The sequence below is a fragment of the Salminus brasiliensis genome, chromosome 14 (genome assembly GCF_030463535.1).
Source record: "Salminus brasiliensis chromosome 14, fSalBra1.hap2, whole genome shotgun sequence".
NCBI classification, from domain to species: domain Eukaryota; kingdom Metazoa; phylum Chordata; class Actinopteri; order Characiformes; family Bryconidae; genus Salminus; species Salminus brasiliensis.
The window spans coordinates 2,093,716-2,111,384 of record NC_132891.1 but is presented as its reverse complement, the minus strand read 5'-3'; the positions used below and the strand labels follow the sequence as shown (position 1 = coordinate 2,111,384).

Below are 17,669 nucleotides of genomic sequence, written 5' to 3'. Positions count from 1 at the left end.
TTTTAAAAATATCAAAGGAAAAATTGTAACAAAATTGCGCAGAAGTGTTGCTGGATATGTACATTTCAATTCACAAGCAAAACAATATTTAAAATCATTTGATCTGATACACGATTCCCACAAATTGCAAATTAGTAACAAAGTTGCGCCAACCAGGAATCGAACCTGGGTCACAAGAATGGGAATCTTGCATGATACCACTACACCATTAGCACAGTGGCAAGTAAGTCAGGCTTTATTGGTAAGTCAGACGTATTCGTTACATAAGCAAAGAAGAAGTCCATTTTCCAGCATGACTTGACCCAGATGGGAATCGAACCCACAATCCTCAGCTGCAAAGGCTGATGCCTTATACATTAGAACACTGGGCAAAACTCAAGCAAAGATTTTTAAAAATATCAAATGAAAAATTGTAACAAAATTGCGCAGAAGTGTTGCTGGATATGTACATTTCAATTCACAAGCAAAACAATATTTAAAATCATTTGATCTGATATACGACACCCACAAATTGCAAATTAGTAAGAAAATTGCGCCAAACGGGAATCAAACCAGGGTCACAAGAATGGGAATCTTGCATGATACCACTACAGCATTAGCGCAGTCACCAGGAGATCAGGATTTCTTGGTCAATCAAAAGTATTTGTAAAAAAAAGCAAAAAAACAAGCTCTTGTACCTCCCACCATGATTTGACCCAGATGGGACTCGAACCCACAATCCTCAGCTCCGAAGGCTGATGCCTTATCCATTAGGCCACTGGGCCAAACTCAATAAGAGTTTTTTAAAAATATCAAAGGAAAAATTGTAACAAAATTGCGCAGAAGTGTTGCTGGATATGTTCATTTCAATTCACAAGCAAAGCAGTATTTAAAATCATTTCATCTGGTAGACGATTCCCACAAATTGCAAATTAGTAAGAAAATTGTGCCAACCGGGAATCAAACCCAGGTCGCAAGAATAGGAATCCTGCATGATACCACTACAGCATTAGCGCAGTAACCAGGATATCAGGATTTCTTGGTCAATCAAAAGTATTCGCAAAAAAAAAGCAAAAAAACAAGGTCTTGTACCTCCCACCATGATTTGACCCAGATGGGACTCGAACCCACAATCTTCAGCTCCGAAGGCTGATGCCTTATCCATTAGGCCACTGGGCCAAAATCAAGCAGAGTTTTTTTAAAATATCAAAGGAGAAATTGTAACAAAATAGAGCAGAAGTGTTGCTGGATATGTTCATTTCAATTCACATGCAAAGCAGTATTTAAAATCATTTCATCTGGTAGACGATTCCCACAAATTGCAAATTAGTAAGAAAATTGTGCCAACCAGGAATCAAACCCCGGTCGCAAGAATGGGAATCCTGCATGATACCACTACACCATTAGCACAGTACCCGGCTGACCAGGATTTCTTGGTCAGTCAAAAGTATTTGTAAATAAAGCAAAAAACTGGCTCCTGTACCTCCCACCATGATTTGACCCAGATGGGACTCGAACCCACAATTCTCAGCTCCGAAGGCTGATGCCTTATCCATTAGGCCACTGGGCCAAACTCAAGCTGACACTTTTTAAAATATCAAAGGAAAAATTGAAACAAAATAGAGCAGAAGGGTCGCTGGATATGTACATTTCAATTCACAAGCAAAGCAGTATTTGAAATCATTTGTTCTGGTACACGATTCCCACAAATTGCAAATTAGTAAGAAAATTGCGCCAACCGGGAATCGAACCCGGGTCACAAGAATGGGAATCTTGCATGATACCACTACACCATTAGCACAGCGATGAGTAAATCAGGGTTTATTGGTAAATCAGACGTATTCGTTACATAAGCAAAGAAGGAGAAGTCCATTTTCCAGCATGACTTGACCCAGATGGGACTCAAACCCACAATCCTCAGCTGCGAAGGCCGATGCCTTATACATTAGAACACTGGGCAAAACTCAAGCAAAGATTTTTTAAAATATCATTGGAAAAATTGTAACAAAATTGCGCAGAAGTGTTGCTGGATGTGTACATTTCAATTCACAAGCAATACAATATTTAAAATCATTTGATCTGATACACAACGTCCACAAATTGGTACAAAAGTTGCGCCAACCAAGAATCGAACACGGGTCACAAGAATGGGAATCTTGCATGATACCACTACACCATTAACGCAGTGGCAAGTAAATCAGGGTTTATTGGTAAGTCAGACGTATTCGTTACATAAGCAAAGAAGGAGAAGTCCATTTTCCAGCATGATTTGACCCAGATGGGATTCGAACCCACAATCCTCAGCTCCGAAGGCTGATGCCTTATACACTAGAACACTGGGCAAAACTCAAGCAAAGAATTTTAAAAATATCAAAGGAAAAATTGTAACAAAATTGCGCAGAAGTGTTGCTGGATATGTACATTTCAATTCACAAGCAAAACAATATTTAAAATCATTTGATCTGATATACGACACCCACAAATTGCAAATTAGTAAGAAAATTGCGCCAAACGGGAATCAAACCCAGGTCGCAAGAATAGGAATCCTGCATGATACCACTACAGCATTAGCGCAGTAACCAGGATATCAGGATTTCTTGGTCAATCAAAAGTATTCGCAAAAAAAAAGCAAAAAAACAAGGTCTTGTACCTCCCACCATGATTTGACCCAGATGGGACTCGAACCCACAATCCTCAGCTCCGAAGGCTGATGCCTTATCCATTAGGCCACTGGGCCAAACTCAATAAGAGTTTTTTAAAAATATCAAAGGAAAAATTGTAACAAAATAGAGCAGAAGTGTTGCTGGATATGTTCATTTCAATTCACAAGCAAAGCAGTATTTAAAATCATTTCATCTGGTAGACGATTCCCACAAATTGCAAATTAGTAAGAAAATTGTGCCAACCGGGAATCAAACCCAGGTCGCAAGAATAGGAATCCTGCATGATACCACTACAGCATTAGCGCAGTAACCAGGATATCAGGATTTCTTGGTCAATCAAAAGTATTCGCAAAAAAAAAGCAAAAAAACAAGGTCTTGTACCTCCCACCATGATTTGACCCAGATGGGACTCGAACCCACAATCCTCAGCTCCGAAGGCTGATGCCTTATCCATTAGGCCACTGGGCCAAAATCAAGCGCAGTTTTTTTAAAATATCAAAGGAAAAATTGTAACAAAATTTCGCAGAAGTGTTGCTGGATATGTTCATTTCAATTCACAAGCAAAGCAGTATTTAAAATCATTTCATCTGGTAGATGATTCCCACAAATTGCAAATTAGTAAGAAAATTGTACCAACCGGGAATCAAACCCAGGTCGCAAGAATGGGAATCCTGCATGATACCACTACACCATTAGCACAGTGTCCGGCTGACCAGGATTTCTTGGTCAGTCAAAAGTATTTGTAAATAAAGCAAAAATCAGGCTCCTGTACCTCCCACCATGATTTGACCCAGATGGGACTCGAACCCACAATCCTCAGCTCCGAAGGCTGATGCCTTATCCATTAGGCCACTGGGCCAAACTCAAGCTGACATTTTTAAAACTATCAAAGGAAAAATTGAAACAAAATAGAGCAGAAGGGTTGCTGGATATGTACATTTCAATTCACAAGCAAAGCAGTATTTGAAATCATTTGTTCTGGTACACGATTCCCACAAATTGCAAATTAGTAAAAAAATTGCGCCAACCGGGAACCCGGGTCAAAAGAATGGGAATCTTGCATGATACCACTACACCATTAGCGCAGTGGCAAGCAAATCAGGGTTTATTGGTAAGTCAGACGTATTCGTTACATAAGCAAAGAAGGAGAAGTCCATTTTCCAGCATGATTTGACCCAGATGGGATTCGAACCAACAATCCTCAGCTCCGAAGGCTGATGCCTTATACACTAGAACACTGGGCAAAACTCAAGCAAAGATTTTTAAAAATATCAAAGGAAAAATTGTAACAAAATTGCGCAGAAGTGTTGCTGGATATGTACATTTCAATTCACAAGCAAAACAATATTTAAAATCATTTGATCTGATACACGATTCCCACAAATTGCAAATTAGTAACAAAGTTGCACCAACCAGGAATCGAACCTGGGTCACAAGAATGGGAATCTTGCATGATACCACTACACCATTAGCGCAGTGACAAGTAAGTCAGGCTTTATTGGTAAGTCAGACGTATTCGTTACATAAGCAAAGAAGGAGAAGTCCATTTTCCAGCATGACTTGACCCAGATGGGACTCAAACCCACAATCCTCGGCTGCGAAGGCCGATGCCTTATACATTAGAACACTGGGCAAAACTCAAGCAAAGATTTTTTAAAATATCAATGGAAAAATTGTAACAAAATTGCGCAGAAGTGTTGCTGGATGTGTACATTTCAATTCACAAGCAATACAATATTTAAAATCATTTGATCTGATACACAACGCCCACAAATTGGTAAGAAAGTTGCGCCAACCAGGAATCGAACCCAGGTCACAAGAACTGGAATCCTGCATGATACCACTACATCATTAGCGCAGTCAACAGCAGATCAGGATTTCTTGGTCAGTCAAAAGTATTCGTAAAAAAAAGCAAAAAAACAAGCTCTTGTACCTCCCACCATGATTTGACCCAGATGGGACTCGAACCCACAATCCTCAGCTCCGAAGGCTGATGCCTTATCCATTAGGCCACTGGGCCAAACTCAAGCAGAGTTTTTTTTAAATATCAAAGGAAAAATTGTAACAAAATTTCGCAGAAGTGTTGCTGGATATGTTCATTTCAATTCACAAGCAAAGCAGTATTTAAAATCATTTCATCTGGTAGACGATTCCCACAAATTGCAAATTAGTAAGAAAATTGTGCCAACCGGGAATCAAACCCAGGTCGCAAGAATGGGAATCCTGCATGATACCACTACAGCATTAGCACAGTGCCCGGCTGACCAGGATTTCTTGGTCAGTCAAAAGTATTTGTAAATAAAGCAAAAAACAGGCTCCTGTACCTTCCACCATGATTTGACCCAGATGGGACTCGAACCCACAATCCTCAGCTCCGAAGGCTGACGCCTTATCCATTAGGCCACTGGGCCAAACTCAAGCTGACATTTTTAAAAATATCAAAGGAAAAAATGAAACAAAATAGAGCAGAAGGGTTGCTGGATATGTACATTTCAATTCACAAGCAAAGCAGTATTCGAAATCATTTGTTCTGGTACACGATTCCCACAAATTGCAAATTAGTAAGAAAATTGCGCCAACCGGGAATCGAACCCGGGTCACAAGAATGGGAATCTTGCATGATACCACTACACCATTAGCGCAGTGGCAAGTAAATCAGGGTTTATTGGTAAGTCAGACGTATTCGTTACATAAGCAAAGAAGGAGAAGTCCATTTTCCAGCATGATTTGACCCAGATGGGATTCGAACCCACAATCCTCAGCTCCGAAGGCTGATGCCTTATACACTAGAACACTGGGCAAAACTCAAGCAAAGATTTTTAAAAAATATCAAAGGAAAAATTGTAACAAAATTGCGCAGAAGTGTTGCTGGATATGTACATTTCAATTCACAAGCAAAACAATATTTAAAATCATTTGATCTGATACACGATTCCCACAAATTGCAAATTAGTAACAAAGTTGTGCCAACCAGGAATCAAACCTGGGTCACAAGAATGGGAATCTTGCATGATACCACTACACCATTAGCGCAGTGGCAAGTAAGTCAGGCTTTATTGGTAAGTCAGACGTATTCGTTACATAAGCAAAGAAGAAGTCCATTTTCCAGCATGACTTGACCCAGATGGGAATCGAACCCACAATCCTCAACTGCAAAGGCTGATGCCTTATACATTAGAACACTGGGCAAAACTCAAGCAAAGATTTTTAAAAATATCAAATGAAAAATTGTAACAAAATTGCGCAGAAGTGTTGCTGGATATGTACATTTCAATTCACTCAAAACAATATTTAATATCATTTGATCTGATATACGACACCCACAAATTGCAAATTAGTAAGAAAATTGCGCCAAACGGGAATCAAACCAGGGTCACAAGAATGGGAATCTTGCATGATACCACTACAGCATTAGCGCAGTCACCAGGAGATCAGGATTTCTTGGTCAATCAAAAGTATTTGTAAAAAAAAGCAAAAAAACAAGCTCTTGTACCTCCCACCATGATTTGACCCAGATGGGACTTGAACCCACAATCCTCAGCTCTGAAGGCTGATGCCTTATCCATTAGGCCACTGGGCCAAACTCAATAAGAGTTTTTTAAAAATATCAAAGGAAAAGTTGTAACAAAATTGCGCAGAAGTGTTGCTGGATATGTTCATTTCAATTCACAAGCAAAGCAGTATTTAAAATCATTTCATCTGGTAGACGATTCCCACAAATTGCAAATTAGTAAGAAAATTGTGCCAACCGGGAATCAAACCCAGGTCGCAAGAATGGGAATCCTGCATGATACCACTACAGCATTAGCGCAGTAACCAGGAGATTAGGATTTCTTGGTCAATCAAAAGTATTCGTAAAAAAAAAGCAAAAAAACAAGGTCTTGTACCTCCCACCATGATTTGACCCAGATGGGACTCGAACCCACAATCCTCAGCTCCGAAAGCTGATGCCTTATCCATTAGGCCACTGGGCCAAACTCAAGCAGAGTTTTTTTAAAATATCAAAGTAAAAATTGAAACAAAATTTCGCAGAAGTGTTGCTGGATATGTTCATTTCAATTCACAAGCAAAGCAGTATTTAAAATCATTTCATCTGGTAGACGATTCCCACAAATTGCAAATTAGTAAGAAAATTGCGCCAACCGGGAATCGAACCCGGGTCACAAGAATGGGAATCTTGCATGATACCACTACACCATTAGCGCAGTGACAAGTAAATCAGGGTTTATTGGTAAGTCAGACGTATTCGTTACATAAGCAAAGAAGGAGAAGTCCATTTTCCAGCATGATTTGACCCAGATGGGATTCGAACCCACAATCCTCAGTTCCGAAGGCTGATGCCTTATACACTAGAACACTGGGCAAAACTCAAGCAAAGATTTTTAAAAATATCAAATGAAAAATTGTAACAAAATTGCGCAGAAGTGTTGCTGGATATGTACATTTCAATTCACAAGCAAAACAATATTTAAAATCATTTGATCTGATACACGATTCCCACAAATTGCAAATTAGTAACAAAGTTGCGCCAACCAGGAATCGAACCTGGGTCACAAGAATGGGAATCTTGCATGATACCACTACACCATTAGCGCAGTGACAAGTAAGTCAGGCTTTATTGGTAAGTCAGACGTATTCGTTACATAAGCAAAGAAGGAGAAGTCCATTTTCCAGCATGACTTGACCCAGATGGGAATCGAACCCACAATCCTCAGCTGCAAAGGCTGATGCCTTATACATTAGAACACTGGGCAAAACTCAAGCAAAGATTTTTTAAAATATCAAAGGAAAAATTGTAACAAAATTGCGCAGAAGTGTTGCTGGATATGTACATTTCAATTCACAAGCAAAACAATATTTAAAATCATTTGATCTGATATACGACACCCACAAATTGCAGATTAGTAAGAAAATTGCACCAAACGGGAATCAAACCAGGGTCACAAGAATGGGAATCTTGCATGATACCACTACAGCATTAGCGCAGTCACCAGGAGATCAGGATTTCTTGGTCAATCAAAAGTATTCGTAAAAAAAAGCAAAAAAACAAGCTCTTGTACCTCCCACCATGACTTGACCCAGATGGGACTTGAACCCACAATCCTCAGCTCCGAAGGCTGATGCCTTATCCATTAGGCCACTGGGCCAAACTCAAGCAGAGTTTTTTTTAAATATCAAAGGAAAAATTGTAACAAAATTTCGCAGAAGTATTGCTGGATATGTTCATTTCAATTCACAAGCAAAGCAGTATTTAAAATCATTTCATCTGGTAGACGATTCCCACAAATTGCAAATTAGTAAGAAAATTGTGCCAACCGGGAATCAAACCCAGGTCGCAAGAATGGGAATCCTGCATGATACCACTACAGCATTAGCACAGTGCCCGGCTGACCAGGATTTCTTGGTCAGTCAAAAGTATTTGTAAATAAAGCAAAAAACAAGCTCTTGTACCTCCCACCATGATTTGACCCAGATGGGACTCGAACCCACAATCCTCAGCTCCGAAGGCTGATGCCTTATCCATTAGGCCACTGGGCCAAACTCAAGCTGACATTTTTAAAACTATCAAAGGAAAAATTGAAACAAAATAGAGCAGAAGGGTTGCTGGATATGTACATTTCAATTCACAAGCAAAGCAGTATTTGAAATCATTTGTTCTGGTACACGATTCCCACAAATTGCAAATTAGTAAGAAAATTGCGCCAACCGGGAATCGAACCCGGGTCACAAGAATGGGAATCTTGCATGATACCACTACACCATTAGCGCAGTGGCAAGTAAATCAGGGTTTATTGGTAAGTCAGACGTATTCGTTACATAAGCAAAGAAGGAGAAGTCCATTTTCCAGCATGATTTGACCCAGATGGGATTCGAACCCACAATCCTCAGTTCCGAAGGCTGATGCCTTATACACTAGAACACTGGGCAAAACTCAAGCAAAGATTTTTAAAAATATCAAATGAAAAATTGTAACAAAATTGCGCAGAAGTGTTGCTGGATATGTACATTTCAATTCACAAGCAAAACAATATTTAAAATCATTTGATCTGATACACGATTCCCACAAATTGCAAATTAGTAACAAAGTTGCACCAACCAGGAATCGAACCTGGGTCACAAGAATGGGAATCTTGCATGATACCACTACACCATTAGCGCAGTGACAAGTAAGTCAGGCTTTATTGGTAAGTCAGACGTATTCGTTACATAAGCAAAGAAGGAGAAGTCCATTTTCCAGCATGACTTGACCCAGATGGGAATCGAACCCACAATCCTCAGCTGCAAAGGCTGATGCCTTATACATTAGAACACTGGGCAAAACTCAAGCAAAGATTTTTTAAAATATCAAAGGAAAAATTGTAACAAAATTGCGCAGAAGTGTTGCTGGATATGTACATTTCAATTCACAAGCAAAACAATATTTAAAATCATTTGATCTGATATACGACACCCACAAATTGCAAATTAGTAAGAAAATTGTGCCAAACGGGAATCAAACCAGGGTCACAAGAATGGGAATCTTGCATGATACCACTACAGCATTAGCGCAGTCACCAGGAGATCAGGATTTCTTGGTCAATCAAAAGTATTCGTAAAAAAAAGCAAAAAAACAAGCTCTTGTACCTCCCACCATGATTTGACCCAGATGGGACTTGAACCCACAATCCTCAGCTCCGAAGGCTGATGCCTTATCCATTAGGCCACTGGGCCAAACTCAAGCAGAGTTTTTTTAAAATATCAAAGGAAAAATTGTAACAAAATTTCGCAAAAGTATTGCTGGATATGTTCATTTCAATTCACAAGCAAAGCAGTATTTAAAATCATTTCATCTGGTAGACGATTCCCACAAATTGCAAATTAGTAAGAAAATTGTGCCAACCGGGAATCAAACCCAGGTCGCAAGAATGGGAATCCTGCATGATACCACTACAGCATTAGCACAGTGCCCGGCTGACCAGGATTTCTTGGTCAGTCAAAAGTATTTGTAAATAAAGCAAAAAACAAGCTCTTGTACCTCCCACCATGATTTGACCCAGATGGGACTCGAACCCACAATCCTCAGCTCCGAAGGCTGATGCCTTATCCATTAGGCCACTGGGCCAAACTCAAGCTGACATTTTTAAAACTATCAAAGGAAAAATTGAAACAAAATAGAGCAGAAGGGTTGCTGGATATGTACATTTCAATTCACAAGCAAAGCAGTATTTGAAATCATTTGTTCTGGTACACGATTCCCACAAATTGCAAATTAGTAAGAAAATTGCGCCAACCGGGAATCGAACCCGGGTCACAAGAATGGGAATCTTGCATGATACCACTACACCATTAGCGCAGTGGCAAGTAAATCAGGGTTTATTGGTAAGTCAGACGTATTCGTTACATAAGCAAAGAAGGAGAAGTCCATTTTCCAGCATGATTTGACCCAGATGGGATTCGAACCCACAATCCTCAGTTCCGAAGGCTGATGCCTTATACACTAGAACACTGGGCAAAACTCAAGCAAAGATTTTTAAAAATATCAAATGAAAAATTGTAACAAAATTGCGCAGAAGTGTTGCTGGATATGTACATTTCAATTCACAAGCAAAACAATATTTAAAATCATTTGATCTGATACACGATTCCCACAAATTGCAAATTAGTAACAAAGTTGCACCAACCAGGAATCGAACCTGGGTCACAAGAATGGGAATCTTGCATGATACCACTACACCATTAGCGCAGTGACAAGTAAGTCAGGCTTTATTGGTAAGTCAGACGTATTCGTTACATAAGCAAAGAAGGAGAAGTCCATTTTCCAGCATGACTTGACCCAGATGGGAATCGAACCCACAATCCTCAGCTGCAAAGGCTGATGCCTTATACATTAGAACACTGGGCAAAACTCAAGCAAAGATTTTTTAAAATATCAAAGGAAAAATTGTAACAAAATTGCGCAGAAGTGTTGCTGGATATGTACATTTCAATTCACAAGCAAAACAATATTTAAAATCATTTGATCTGATATACGACACCCACAAATTGCAAATTAGTAAGAAAATTGTGCCAAACGGGAATCAAACCAGGGTCACAAGAATGGGAATCTTGCATGATACCACTACAGCATTAGCGCAGTCACCAGGAGATCAGGATTTCTTGGTCAATCAAAAGTATTCGTAAAAAAAAGCAAAAAAACAAGCTCTTGTACCTCCCACCATGATTTGACCCAGATGGGACTTGAACCCACAATCCTCAGCTCCGAAGGCTGATGCCTTATCCATTAGGCCACTGGGCCAAACTCAAGCAGAGTTTTTTTAAAATATCAAAGGAAAAATTGTAACAAAATTTCGCAGAAGTATTGCTGGATATGTTCATTTCAATTCACAAGCAAAGCAGTATTTAAAATCATTTCATCTGGTAGACGATTCCCACAAATTGCAAATTAGTAAGAAAATTGTGCCAACCGGGAATCAAACCCAGGTCGCAAGAATGGGAATCCTGCATGATACCACTACAGCATTAGCACAGTGCCCGGCTGGCCAGGATTTCTTGGTCAGTCAAAAGTATTTGTAAATAAAGCAAAAAACAGGCTCCTGTACCTCCCACCATGATTTGACCCAGATGGGACTCGAACCCACAATCCTCAGCTCTGAAGGCTGATGCCTTATCCATTAGGCCACTGGGCCAAACTCAAGCTGACATTTTTAAAAATATCAAAGGAAAAAATGAAACAAAATAGAGCAGAAGGGTTGCTGGATATGTACCTTTCAATTCACAAGCAAAGCAGTATTTGAAATCATTTGTTCTGGTACACGATTCCCACAAATTGCAAATTAGTAAGAAAATTGCGCCAACCGGGAATCGAACCCGGGTCACAAGAATGGGAATCTTGCATGATACCACTACACCATTAGCGCAGTGGCAAGTAAATCAGGGTTTATTGGTAAGTCAGACGTATTCGTTACATAAGCAAAGAAGGAGAAGTCCATTTTCCAGCATGATTTGACCCAGATGGGATTCGAACCCACAATCCTCAGCTCCGAAGGCTGATGCCTTATACACTAGAACACTGGGCAAAACTCAAGCAAAGATTTTTAAAAAATATCAAAGGAAAAATTGTAACAAAATTGCGCAGAAGTGTTGCTGGATATGTACATTTCAATTCACAAGCAAAACAATATTTAAAATCATTTGATCTGATACACGATTCCCACAAATTGCAAATTAGTAACAAAGTTGTGCCAACCAGGAATCGAACCTGGGTCACAAGAATGGGAATCTTGCATGATACCACTACACCATTAGCGCAGTGGCAAGTAAGTCAGGCTTTATTGGTAAGTCAGACGTATTCGTTACATAAGCAAAGAAGAAGTCCATTTTCCAGCATGACTTGACCCAGATGGGAATCGAACCCACAATCCTCAGCTGCAAAGGCTGATGCCTTATACATTAGAACACTGGGCAAAACTCAAGCAAAGATTTTTTAAAATATCAAATGAAAAATTGTAACAAAATTGCGCAGAAGTGTTGCTGGATATGTACATTTCAATTCACAAGCAAAACAATATTTAAAATCATTTGATCTGATACACGATTCCCACAAATTGCAAATTAGTAAGAAAATTGCGCCAAACGGGAATCAAACCAGGGTCACAAGAATGGGAATCTTGCATGATACCACTACAGCATTAGCGCAGTCACCAGGAGATCAGGATTTCTTGGTCAATCAAAAGTATTCGTAAAAAAAAGCAAAAAAACAAGCTCTTGTACCTCCCACCATGATTTGACCCAGATGGGACTTGAACCCACAATCCTCAGCTCCGAAGGCTGATGCCTTATCCATTAGGCCACTGGGCCAAACTCAAGCAGAGTTTTTTTAAAATATCAAAGGAAAAATTGTAACAAAATTTCGCAGAAGTATTGCTGGATATGTTCATTTCAATTCACAAGCAAAGCAGTATTTAAAATCATTTCATCTGGTAGACGATTCCCACAAATTGCAAATTAGTAAGAAAATTGTGCCAACCGGGAATCAAACCCAGGTCGCAAGAATGGGAATCCTGCATGATACCGCTACAGCATTAGCACAGTGCCCGGCTGACCAGGATTTCTTGGTCAGTCAAAAGTATTTGTAAATAAAGCAAAAAACAAGCTCTTGTACCTCCCACCATGATTTGACCCAGATGGGACTTGAACCCACAATCCTCAGCTCCGAAGGCTGATGCCTTATCCATTAGGCCACTGGGCCAAACTCAAGCAGAGTTTTTTTAAAATATCAAAGGAAAAATTGTAACAAAATTTCGCAGAAGTATTGCTGGATATGTTCATTTCAATTCACAAGCAAAGCAGTATTTAAAATCATTTCATCTGGTAGACGATTCCCACAAATTGCAAATTAGTAAGAAAATTGTGCCAACCGGGAATCAAACCCAGGTCGCAAGAATGGGAATCCTGCATGATACCACTACAGCATTAGCACAGTGCCCGGCTGACCAGGATTTCTTGGTCAGTCAAAAGTATTTGTAAATAAAGCAAAAAACAGGCTCCTGTACCTCCCACCATGATTTGACCCAGATGGGACTCGAACCCACAATCCTCAGCTCTGAAGGCTGATGCCTTATCCATTAGGCCACTGGGCCAAACTCAAGCTGACATTTTTAAAAATATCAAAGGAAAAAATGAAACAAAATTGCGCAGAAGTGTTGCTGGATATGTACATTTCAATTCACAAGCAAAACAATATTTAAAATCATTTGATCTGATACACGATTCCCACAAATTGCAAATTAGTAACAAAGTTGTGCCAACCAGGAATCGAACCTGGGTCACAAGAATGGGAATCTTGCATGATACCACTACACCATTAGCGCAGTGGCAAGTAAGTCAGGCTTTATTGGTAAGTCAGACGTATTCGTTACATAAGCAAAGAAGAAGTCCATTTTCCAGCATGACTTGACCCAGATGGGAATCGAACCCACAATCCTCAGCTGCAAAGGCTGATGCCTTATACATTAGAACACTGGGCAAAACTCAAGCAAAGATTTTTAAAAATATCAAATGAAAAATTGTAACAAAATTGCGCAGAAGTGTTGCTGGATATGTACATTTCAATTCACAAGCAAAACAATATTTAAAATCATTTGATCTGATATACGACACCCACAAATTGCAAATTAGTAAGAAAATTGCGCCAAACGGGAATCAAACCAGGGTCACAAGAATGGGAATCTTGCATGATACCACTACAGCATTAGCGCAGTCACCAGGAGATCAGGATTTCTTGGTCAATCAAAAGTATTTGTAAAAAAAAGCAAAAAAACAAGCTCTTGTACCTCCCACCATGATTTGACCCAGATGGGACTCGAACCCACAATCCTCAGCTCCGAAGGCTGATGCCTTATCCATTAGGCCACTGGGCCAAACTCAATAAGAGTTTTTTAAAAATATCAAAGGAAAAGTTGTAACAAAATTGCGCAGAAGTGTTGCTGGATATGTTCATTTCAATTCACAAGCAAAGCAGTATTTAAAATCATTTCATCTGGTAGACGATTCCCACAAATTGCAAATTATTAAGAAAATTGTGCCAACCGGGAATCAAACCCAGGTCGCAAGAATGGGAATCCTGCATGATACCACTACAGCATTAGCGCAGTAACCAGGAGATCAGGATTTCTTGGTCAATCAAAAGTATTCGTAAAAAAAAAGCAAAAAAACAAGGTCTTGTACCTCCCACCATGATTTGACCCAGATGGGACTCGAACCCACAATCCTCAGCTCCGAAAGCTGATGCCTTATACATTAGGCCACTGGGCCAAACTCAAGCTGAGTTTTTTTAGAATATCAAAGTAAAAATTGAAACAAAATTTCGCAGAAGTGTTGCTGGATATGTTCATTTCAATTCACAAGCAAAGCAGTATTTAAAATCATTTCATCTGGTAGACGATTCCCACAAATTGCAAATTAGTAAGAAAATTGTGCCAACCGTGAATCAAACCCCGGTCGCAAGAATGGGAATCCTGCATGATACCACTACAGCATTAGCGCAGTAACCAGGAGATCAGGATTTCTTGGTCAATCAAAAGTATTCGTAAAAAAAAAACAAAAAAACAAGGTCTTGTACCTCCCACCATGATTTGACCCAGATGGGACTCGAACCCACAATCCTCAGCTCCGAAGGCTGATGCCTTATCCATTAGGCCACTGGGCCAAACTCAAGCGGAGTTTTTTTAAAATATCAAAGGAAAAATTGTAACAAAATTTCGCAGAAGTGTTGCTGGATATGTTCATTTCAATTCACAAGCAAAGCAGTATTTAAAATCATTTCATCTGGTAGACGATTCCCACAAATTGCAAATTAGTAAGAAAATTGTGCCAACCGGGAATCAAACCCAGGTCGCAAGAATGGGAATCCTGCATGATACCACTACACCATTAGCACAGTGCCCGGCTGACCAGGATTTCTTGGTCAGTCAAAAGTATTTGTAAATAAAGCAAAAAACAGGCTCCTGTACCTCCCACCATGATTTGACCCAGATGGGACTCGAACCCACAATCCTCAGCTCTGAAGGCTGATGCCTTATCCATTAGGCCACTGGGCCAAACTCAAGCTGACATTTTTAAAAATATCAAAGGAAAAAATGAAACAAAATTGCGCAGAAGTGTTGCTGGATATGTACATTTCAATTCACAAGCAAAACAATATTTAAAATCATTTGATCTGATACACGATTCCCACAAATTGCAAATTAGTAACAAAGTTGTGCCAACCAGGAATCGAACCTGGGTCACAAGAATGGGAATCTTGCATGATACCACTACACCATTAGCGCAGTGGCAAGTAAGTCAGGCTTTATTGGTAAGTCAGACGTATTCGTTACATAAGCAAAGAAGAAGTCCATTTTCCAGCATGACTTGACCCAGATGGGAATCGAACCCACAATCCTCAGCTGCAAAGGCTGATGCCTTATACATTAGAACACTGGGCAAAACTCAAGCAAAGATTTTTAAAAATATCAAATGAAAAATTGTAACAAAATTGCGCAGAAGTGTTGCTGGATATGTACATTTCAATTCACAAGCAAAACAATATTTAAAATCATTTGATCTGATATACGACACCCACAAATTGCAAATTAGTAAGAAAATTGCGCCAAACGGGAATCAAACCAGGGTCACAAGAATGGGAATCTTGCATGATACCACTACAGCATTAGCGCAGTCACCAGGAGATCAGGATTTCTTGGTCAATCAAAAGTATTTGTAAAAAAAAGCAAAAAAACAAGCTCTTGTACCTCCCACCATGATTTGACCCAGATGGGACTCGAACCCACAATCCTCAGCTCCGAAGGCTGATGCCTTATCCATTAGGCCACTGGGCCAAACTCAATAAGAGTTTTTTAAAAATATCAAAGGAAAAGTTGTAACAAAATTGCGCAGAAGTGTTGCTGGATATGTTCATTTCAATTCACAAGCAAAGCAGTATTTAAAATCATTTCATCTGGTAGACGATTCCCACAAATTGCAAATTATTAAGAAAATTGTGCCAACCGGGAATCAAACCCAGGTCGCAAGAATGGGAATCCTGCATGATACCACTACAGCATTAGCGCAGTAACCAGGAGATCAGGATTTCTTGGTCAATCAAAAGTATTCGTAAAAAAAAAGCAAAAAAACAAGGTCTTGTACCTCCCACCATGATTTGACCCAGATGGGACTCGAACCCACAATCCTCAGCTCCGAAAGCTGATGCCTTATACATTAGGCCACTGGGCCAAACTCAAGCTGAGTTTTTTTAGAATATCAAAGTAAAAATTGAAACAAAATTTCGCAGAAGTGTTGCTGGATATGTTCATTTCAATTCACAAGCAAAGCAGTATTTAAAATCATTTCATCTGGTAGACGATTCCCACAAATTGCAAATTAGTAAGAAAATTGTGCCAACCGTGAATCAAACCCCGGTCGCAAGAATGGGAATCCTGCATGATACCACTACAGCATTAGCGCAGTAACCAGGAGATCAGGATTTCTTGGTCAATCAAAAGTATTCGTAAAAAAAAAACAAAAAAACAAGGTCTTGTACCTCCCACCATGATTTGACCCAGATGGGACTCGAACCCACAATCCTCAGCTCCGAAGGCTGATGCCTTATCCATTAGGCCACTGGGCCAAACTCAAGCGGAGTTTTTTTAAAATATCAAAGGAAAAATTGTAACAAAATTTCGCAGAAGTGTTGCTGGATATGTTCATTTCAATTCACAAGCAAAGCAGTATTTAAAATCATTTCATCTGGTAGACGATTCCCACAAATTGCAAATTAGTAAGAAAATTGTGCCAACCGGGAATCAAACCCAGGTCGCAAGAATGGGAATCCTGCATGATACCACTACACCATTAGCACAGTGCCCGGCTGACCAGGATTTCTTGGTCAGTCAAAAGTATTTGTAAATAAAGCAAAAAACAGGCTCCTGTACCTCCCACCATGATTTGACCCAGATGGGACTCGAACCCACAATCCTCAGCTCCGAAGGCTGATGCCTTATCCATTAGGCCACTGGGCCAAACTCAAGCTGACATTTTTAAAACTATCAAAGGAAAAATTGAAACAAAATAGAGCAGAAGGGTTGCTGGATATGTACATTTCAATTCACAAGCAAAGCAGCATTTGAAATCATTTGTTCTGGTACACGATTCCCACAAATTGCAAATTAGTAAGAAAATTGCGCCAACCGGGAACCGAACCCAGGTCACAAGAATGGGAATCTTGCATGATACCACTACACCATTAGCGCAGTGGCAAGCAAATCAGGGTTTATTGGTAAGTCAGACGTATTCGTTACATAAGCAAAGAAGGAGAAGTCTATTTTCCAGCATGATTTGACCCAGATGGGATTCGAACCAACAATCCTCAGCTCCGAAGGCTGATGCCTTATACACTAGAACACTGGGCAAAACTCAAGCAAAGATTTTTAAAAATATCAAAGGAAAAATTGTAACAAAATTGCGCAGAAGTGTTGCTGGATATGTACATTTCAATTCACAAGCAATACA

The 17,669-nt window shown here is 39.7% G+C and overlaps 43 non-coding genes across 43 annotated transcripts; all 43 read right to left on the bottom strand.

The window, feature by feature from the left end:
• Window positions 1–144: 144 nt before the first annotated feature.
• Window positions 145–215, bottom strand: trnag-ccc (transfer RNA glycine (anticodon CCC)). The gene has a single exon. It is a non-coding gene; the product is annotated as a tRNA-Gly (tRNA).
• A 476-nt stretch (window positions 216–691) lies between these two features.
• trnar-ucg (transfer RNA arginine (anticodon UCG)) lies at window positions 692–764 on the bottom strand. The gene has a single exon. It is a non-coding gene; the product is annotated as a tRNA-Arg (tRNA).
• Window positions 765–1,085: 321 nt separating this feature from the next.
• On the bottom strand, window positions 1,086–1,158 carry trnar-ucg (transfer RNA arginine (anticodon UCG)). The gene has a single exon. It is a non-coding gene; the product is annotated as a tRNA-Arg (tRNA).
• A 318-nt stretch (window positions 1,159–1,476) lies between these two features.
• trnar-ucg (transfer RNA arginine (anticodon UCG)) lies at window positions 1,477–1,549 on the bottom strand. Its single transcript has one exon. It is a non-coding gene; the product is annotated as a tRNA-Arg (tRNA).
• Window positions 1,550–1,709: 160 nt separating this feature from the next.
• trnag-ccc (transfer RNA glycine (anticodon CCC)) lies at window positions 1,710–1,780 on the bottom strand. The gene has a single exon. It is a non-coding gene; the product is annotated as a tRNA-Gly (tRNA).
• Window positions 1,781–2,643: 863 nt separating this feature from the next.
• On the bottom strand, window positions 2,644–2,716 carry trnar-ucg (transfer RNA arginine (anticodon UCG)). The gene has a single exon. It is a non-coding gene; the product is annotated as a tRNA-Arg (tRNA).
• A 321-nt stretch (window positions 2,717–3,037) lies between these two features.
• Window positions 3,038–3,110, bottom strand: trnar-ucg (transfer RNA arginine (anticodon UCG)). Its single transcript has one exon. It is a non-coding gene; the product is annotated as a tRNA-Arg (tRNA).
• Window positions 3,111–3,270: 160 nt separating this feature from the next.
• On the bottom strand, window positions 3,271–3,341 carry trnag-ccc (transfer RNA glycine (anticodon CCC)). Its single transcript has one exon. It is a non-coding gene; the product is annotated as a tRNA-Gly (tRNA).
• An 87-nt stretch (window positions 3,342–3,428) lies between these two features.
• On the bottom strand, window positions 3,429–3,501 carry trnar-ucg (transfer RNA arginine (anticodon UCG)). The gene has a single exon. It is a non-coding gene; the product is annotated as a tRNA-Arg (tRNA).
• Window positions 3,502–4,046: 545 nt separating this feature from the next.
• Window positions 4,047–4,117, bottom strand: trnag-ccc (transfer RNA glycine (anticodon CCC)). The gene has a single exon. It is a non-coding gene; the product is annotated as a tRNA-Gly (tRNA).
• Window positions 4,118–4,429: 312 nt separating this feature from the next.
• trnaw-cca (transfer RNA tryptophan (anticodon CCA)) lies at window positions 4,430–4,500 on the bottom strand. The gene has a single exon. It is a non-coding gene; the product is annotated as a tRNA-Trp (tRNA).
• Window positions 4,501–4,589: 89 nt separating this feature from the next.
• Window positions 4,590–4,662, bottom strand: trnar-ucg (transfer RNA arginine (anticodon UCG)). The gene has a single exon. It is a non-coding gene; the product is annotated as a tRNA-Arg (tRNA).
• Window positions 4,663–4,980: 318 nt separating this feature from the next.
• Window positions 4,981–5,053, bottom strand: trnar-ucg (transfer RNA arginine (anticodon UCG)). The gene has a single exon. It is a non-coding gene; the product is annotated as a tRNA-Arg (tRNA).
• Window positions 5,054–5,213: 160 nt separating this feature from the next.
• trnag-ccc (transfer RNA glycine (anticodon CCC)) lies at window positions 5,214–5,284 on the bottom strand. The gene has a single exon. It is a non-coding gene; the product is annotated as a tRNA-Gly (tRNA).
• A 320-nt stretch (window positions 5,285–5,604) lies between these two features.
• Window positions 5,605–5,675, bottom strand: trnag-ccc (transfer RNA glycine (anticodon CCC)). The gene has a single exon. It is a non-coding gene; the product is annotated as a tRNA-Gly (tRNA).
• Window positions 5,676–6,543: 868 nt separating this feature from the next.
• trnar-ucg (transfer RNA arginine (anticodon UCG)) lies at window positions 6,544–6,616 on the bottom strand. Its single transcript has one exon. It is a non-coding gene; the product is annotated as a tRNA-Arg (tRNA).
• A 160-nt stretch (window positions 6,617–6,776) lies between these two features.
• Window positions 6,777–6,847, bottom strand: trnag-ccc (transfer RNA glycine (anticodon CCC)). Its single transcript has one exon. It is a non-coding gene; the product is annotated as a tRNA-Gly (tRNA).
• A 319-nt stretch (window positions 6,848–7,166) lies between these two features.
• trnag-ccc (transfer RNA glycine (anticodon CCC)) lies at window positions 7,167–7,237 on the bottom strand. The gene has a single exon. It is a non-coding gene; the product is annotated as a tRNA-Gly (tRNA).
• Window positions 7,238–7,716: 479 nt separating this feature from the next.
• trnar-ucg (transfer RNA arginine (anticodon UCG)) lies at window positions 7,717–7,789 on the bottom strand. The gene has a single exon. It is a non-coding gene; the product is annotated as a tRNA-Arg (tRNA).
• A 318-nt stretch (window positions 7,790–8,107) lies between these two features.
• Window positions 8,108–8,180, bottom strand: trnar-ucg (transfer RNA arginine (anticodon UCG)). Its single transcript has one exon. It is a non-coding gene; the product is annotated as a tRNA-Arg (tRNA).
• Window positions 8,181–8,340: 160 nt separating this feature from the next.
• On the bottom strand, window positions 8,341–8,411 carry trnag-ccc (transfer RNA glycine (anticodon CCC)). The gene has a single exon. It is a non-coding gene; the product is annotated as a tRNA-Gly (tRNA).
• A 319-nt stretch (window positions 8,412–8,730) lies between these two features.
• Window positions 8,731–8,801, bottom strand: trnag-ccc (transfer RNA glycine (anticodon CCC)). The gene has a single exon. It is a non-coding gene; the product is annotated as a tRNA-Gly (tRNA).
• A 479-nt stretch (window positions 8,802–9,280) lies between these two features.
• On the bottom strand, window positions 9,281–9,353 carry trnar-ucg (transfer RNA arginine (anticodon UCG)). Its single transcript has one exon. It is a non-coding gene; the product is annotated as a tRNA-Arg (tRNA).
• A 318-nt stretch (window positions 9,354–9,671) lies between these two features.
• On the bottom strand, window positions 9,672–9,744 carry trnar-ucg (transfer RNA arginine (anticodon UCG)). The gene has a single exon. It is a non-coding gene; the product is annotated as a tRNA-Arg (tRNA).
• A 160-nt stretch (window positions 9,745–9,904) lies between these two features.
• trnag-ccc (transfer RNA glycine (anticodon CCC)) lies at window positions 9,905–9,975 on the bottom strand. The gene has a single exon. It is a non-coding gene; the product is annotated as a tRNA-Gly (tRNA).
• A 319-nt stretch (window positions 9,976–10,294) lies between these two features.
• trnag-ccc (transfer RNA glycine (anticodon CCC)) lies at window positions 10,295–10,365 on the bottom strand. Its single transcript has one exon. It is a non-coding gene; the product is annotated as a tRNA-Gly (tRNA).
• Window positions 10,366–10,844: 479 nt separating this feature from the next.
• trnar-ucg (transfer RNA arginine (anticodon UCG)) lies at window positions 10,845–10,917 on the bottom strand. The gene has a single exon. It is a non-coding gene; the product is annotated as a tRNA-Arg (tRNA).
• A 551-nt stretch (window positions 10,918–11,468) lies between these two features.
• On the bottom strand, window positions 11,469–11,539 carry trnag-ccc (transfer RNA glycine (anticodon CCC)). The gene has a single exon. It is a non-coding gene; the product is annotated as a tRNA-Gly (tRNA).
• Window positions 11,540–11,859: 320 nt separating this feature from the next.
• On the bottom strand, window positions 11,860–11,930 carry trnag-ccc (transfer RNA glycine (anticodon CCC)). The gene has a single exon. It is a non-coding gene; the product is annotated as a tRNA-Gly (tRNA).
• Window positions 11,931–12,406: 476 nt separating this feature from the next.
• Window positions 12,407–12,479, bottom strand: trnar-ucg (transfer RNA arginine (anticodon UCG)). The gene has a single exon. It is a non-coding gene; the product is annotated as a tRNA-Arg (tRNA).
• Window positions 12,480–12,797: 318 nt separating this feature from the next.
• trnar-ucg (transfer RNA arginine (anticodon UCG)) lies at window positions 12,798–12,870 on the bottom strand. Its single transcript has one exon. It is a non-coding gene; the product is annotated as a tRNA-Arg (tRNA).
• A 551-nt stretch (window positions 12,871–13,421) lies between these two features.
• On the bottom strand, window positions 13,422–13,492 carry trnag-ccc (transfer RNA glycine (anticodon CCC)). Its single transcript has one exon. It is a non-coding gene; the product is annotated as a tRNA-Gly (tRNA).
• A 476-nt stretch (window positions 13,493–13,968) lies between these two features.
• On the bottom strand, window positions 13,969–14,041 carry trnar-ucg (transfer RNA arginine (anticodon UCG)). The gene has a single exon. It is a non-coding gene; the product is annotated as a tRNA-Arg (tRNA).
• Window positions 14,042–14,362: 321 nt separating this feature from the next.
• Window positions 14,363–14,435, bottom strand: trnar-ucg (transfer RNA arginine (anticodon UCG)). Its single transcript has one exon. It is a non-coding gene; the product is annotated as a tRNA-Arg (tRNA).
• A 321-nt stretch (window positions 14,436–14,756) lies between these two features.
• On the bottom strand, window positions 14,757–14,829 carry trnar-ucg (transfer RNA arginine (anticodon UCG)). The gene has a single exon. It is a non-coding gene; the product is annotated as a tRNA-Arg (tRNA).
• A 160-nt stretch (window positions 14,830–14,989) lies between these two features.
• On the bottom strand, window positions 14,990–15,060 carry trnag-ccc (transfer RNA glycine (anticodon CCC)). The gene has a single exon. It is a non-coding gene; the product is annotated as a tRNA-Gly (tRNA).
• Window positions 15,061–15,380: 320 nt separating this feature from the next.
• Window positions 15,381–15,451, bottom strand: trnag-ccc (transfer RNA glycine (anticodon CCC)). Its single transcript has one exon. It is a non-coding gene; the product is annotated as a tRNA-Gly (tRNA).
• Window positions 15,452–15,927: 476 nt separating this feature from the next.
• On the bottom strand, window positions 15,928–16,000 carry trnar-ucg (transfer RNA arginine (anticodon UCG)). The gene has a single exon. It is a non-coding gene; the product is annotated as a tRNA-Arg (tRNA).
• A 321-nt stretch (window positions 16,001–16,321) lies between these two features.
• trnar-ucg (transfer RNA arginine (anticodon UCG)) lies at window positions 16,322–16,394 on the bottom strand. Its single transcript has one exon. It is a non-coding gene; the product is annotated as a tRNA-Arg (tRNA).
• Window positions 16,395–16,715: 321 nt separating this feature from the next.
• Window positions 16,716–16,788, bottom strand: trnar-ucg (transfer RNA arginine (anticodon UCG)). The gene has a single exon. It is a non-coding gene; the product is annotated as a tRNA-Arg (tRNA).
• Window positions 16,789–16,948: 160 nt separating this feature from the next.
• Window positions 16,949–17,019, bottom strand: trnag-ccc (transfer RNA glycine (anticodon CCC)). Its single transcript has one exon. It is a non-coding gene; the product is annotated as a tRNA-Gly (tRNA).
• An 87-nt stretch (window positions 17,020–17,106) lies between these two features.
• Window positions 17,107–17,179, bottom strand: trnar-ucg (transfer RNA arginine (anticodon UCG)). Its single transcript has one exon. It is a non-coding gene; the product is annotated as a tRNA-Arg (tRNA).
• Window positions 17,180–17,339: 160 nt separating this feature from the next.
• On the bottom strand, window positions 17,340–17,410 carry trnag-ccc (transfer RNA glycine (anticodon CCC)). The gene has a single exon. It is a non-coding gene; the product is annotated as a tRNA-Gly (tRNA).
• Between the last annotated feature and the right edge of the window lie 259 nt (window positions 17,411–17,669).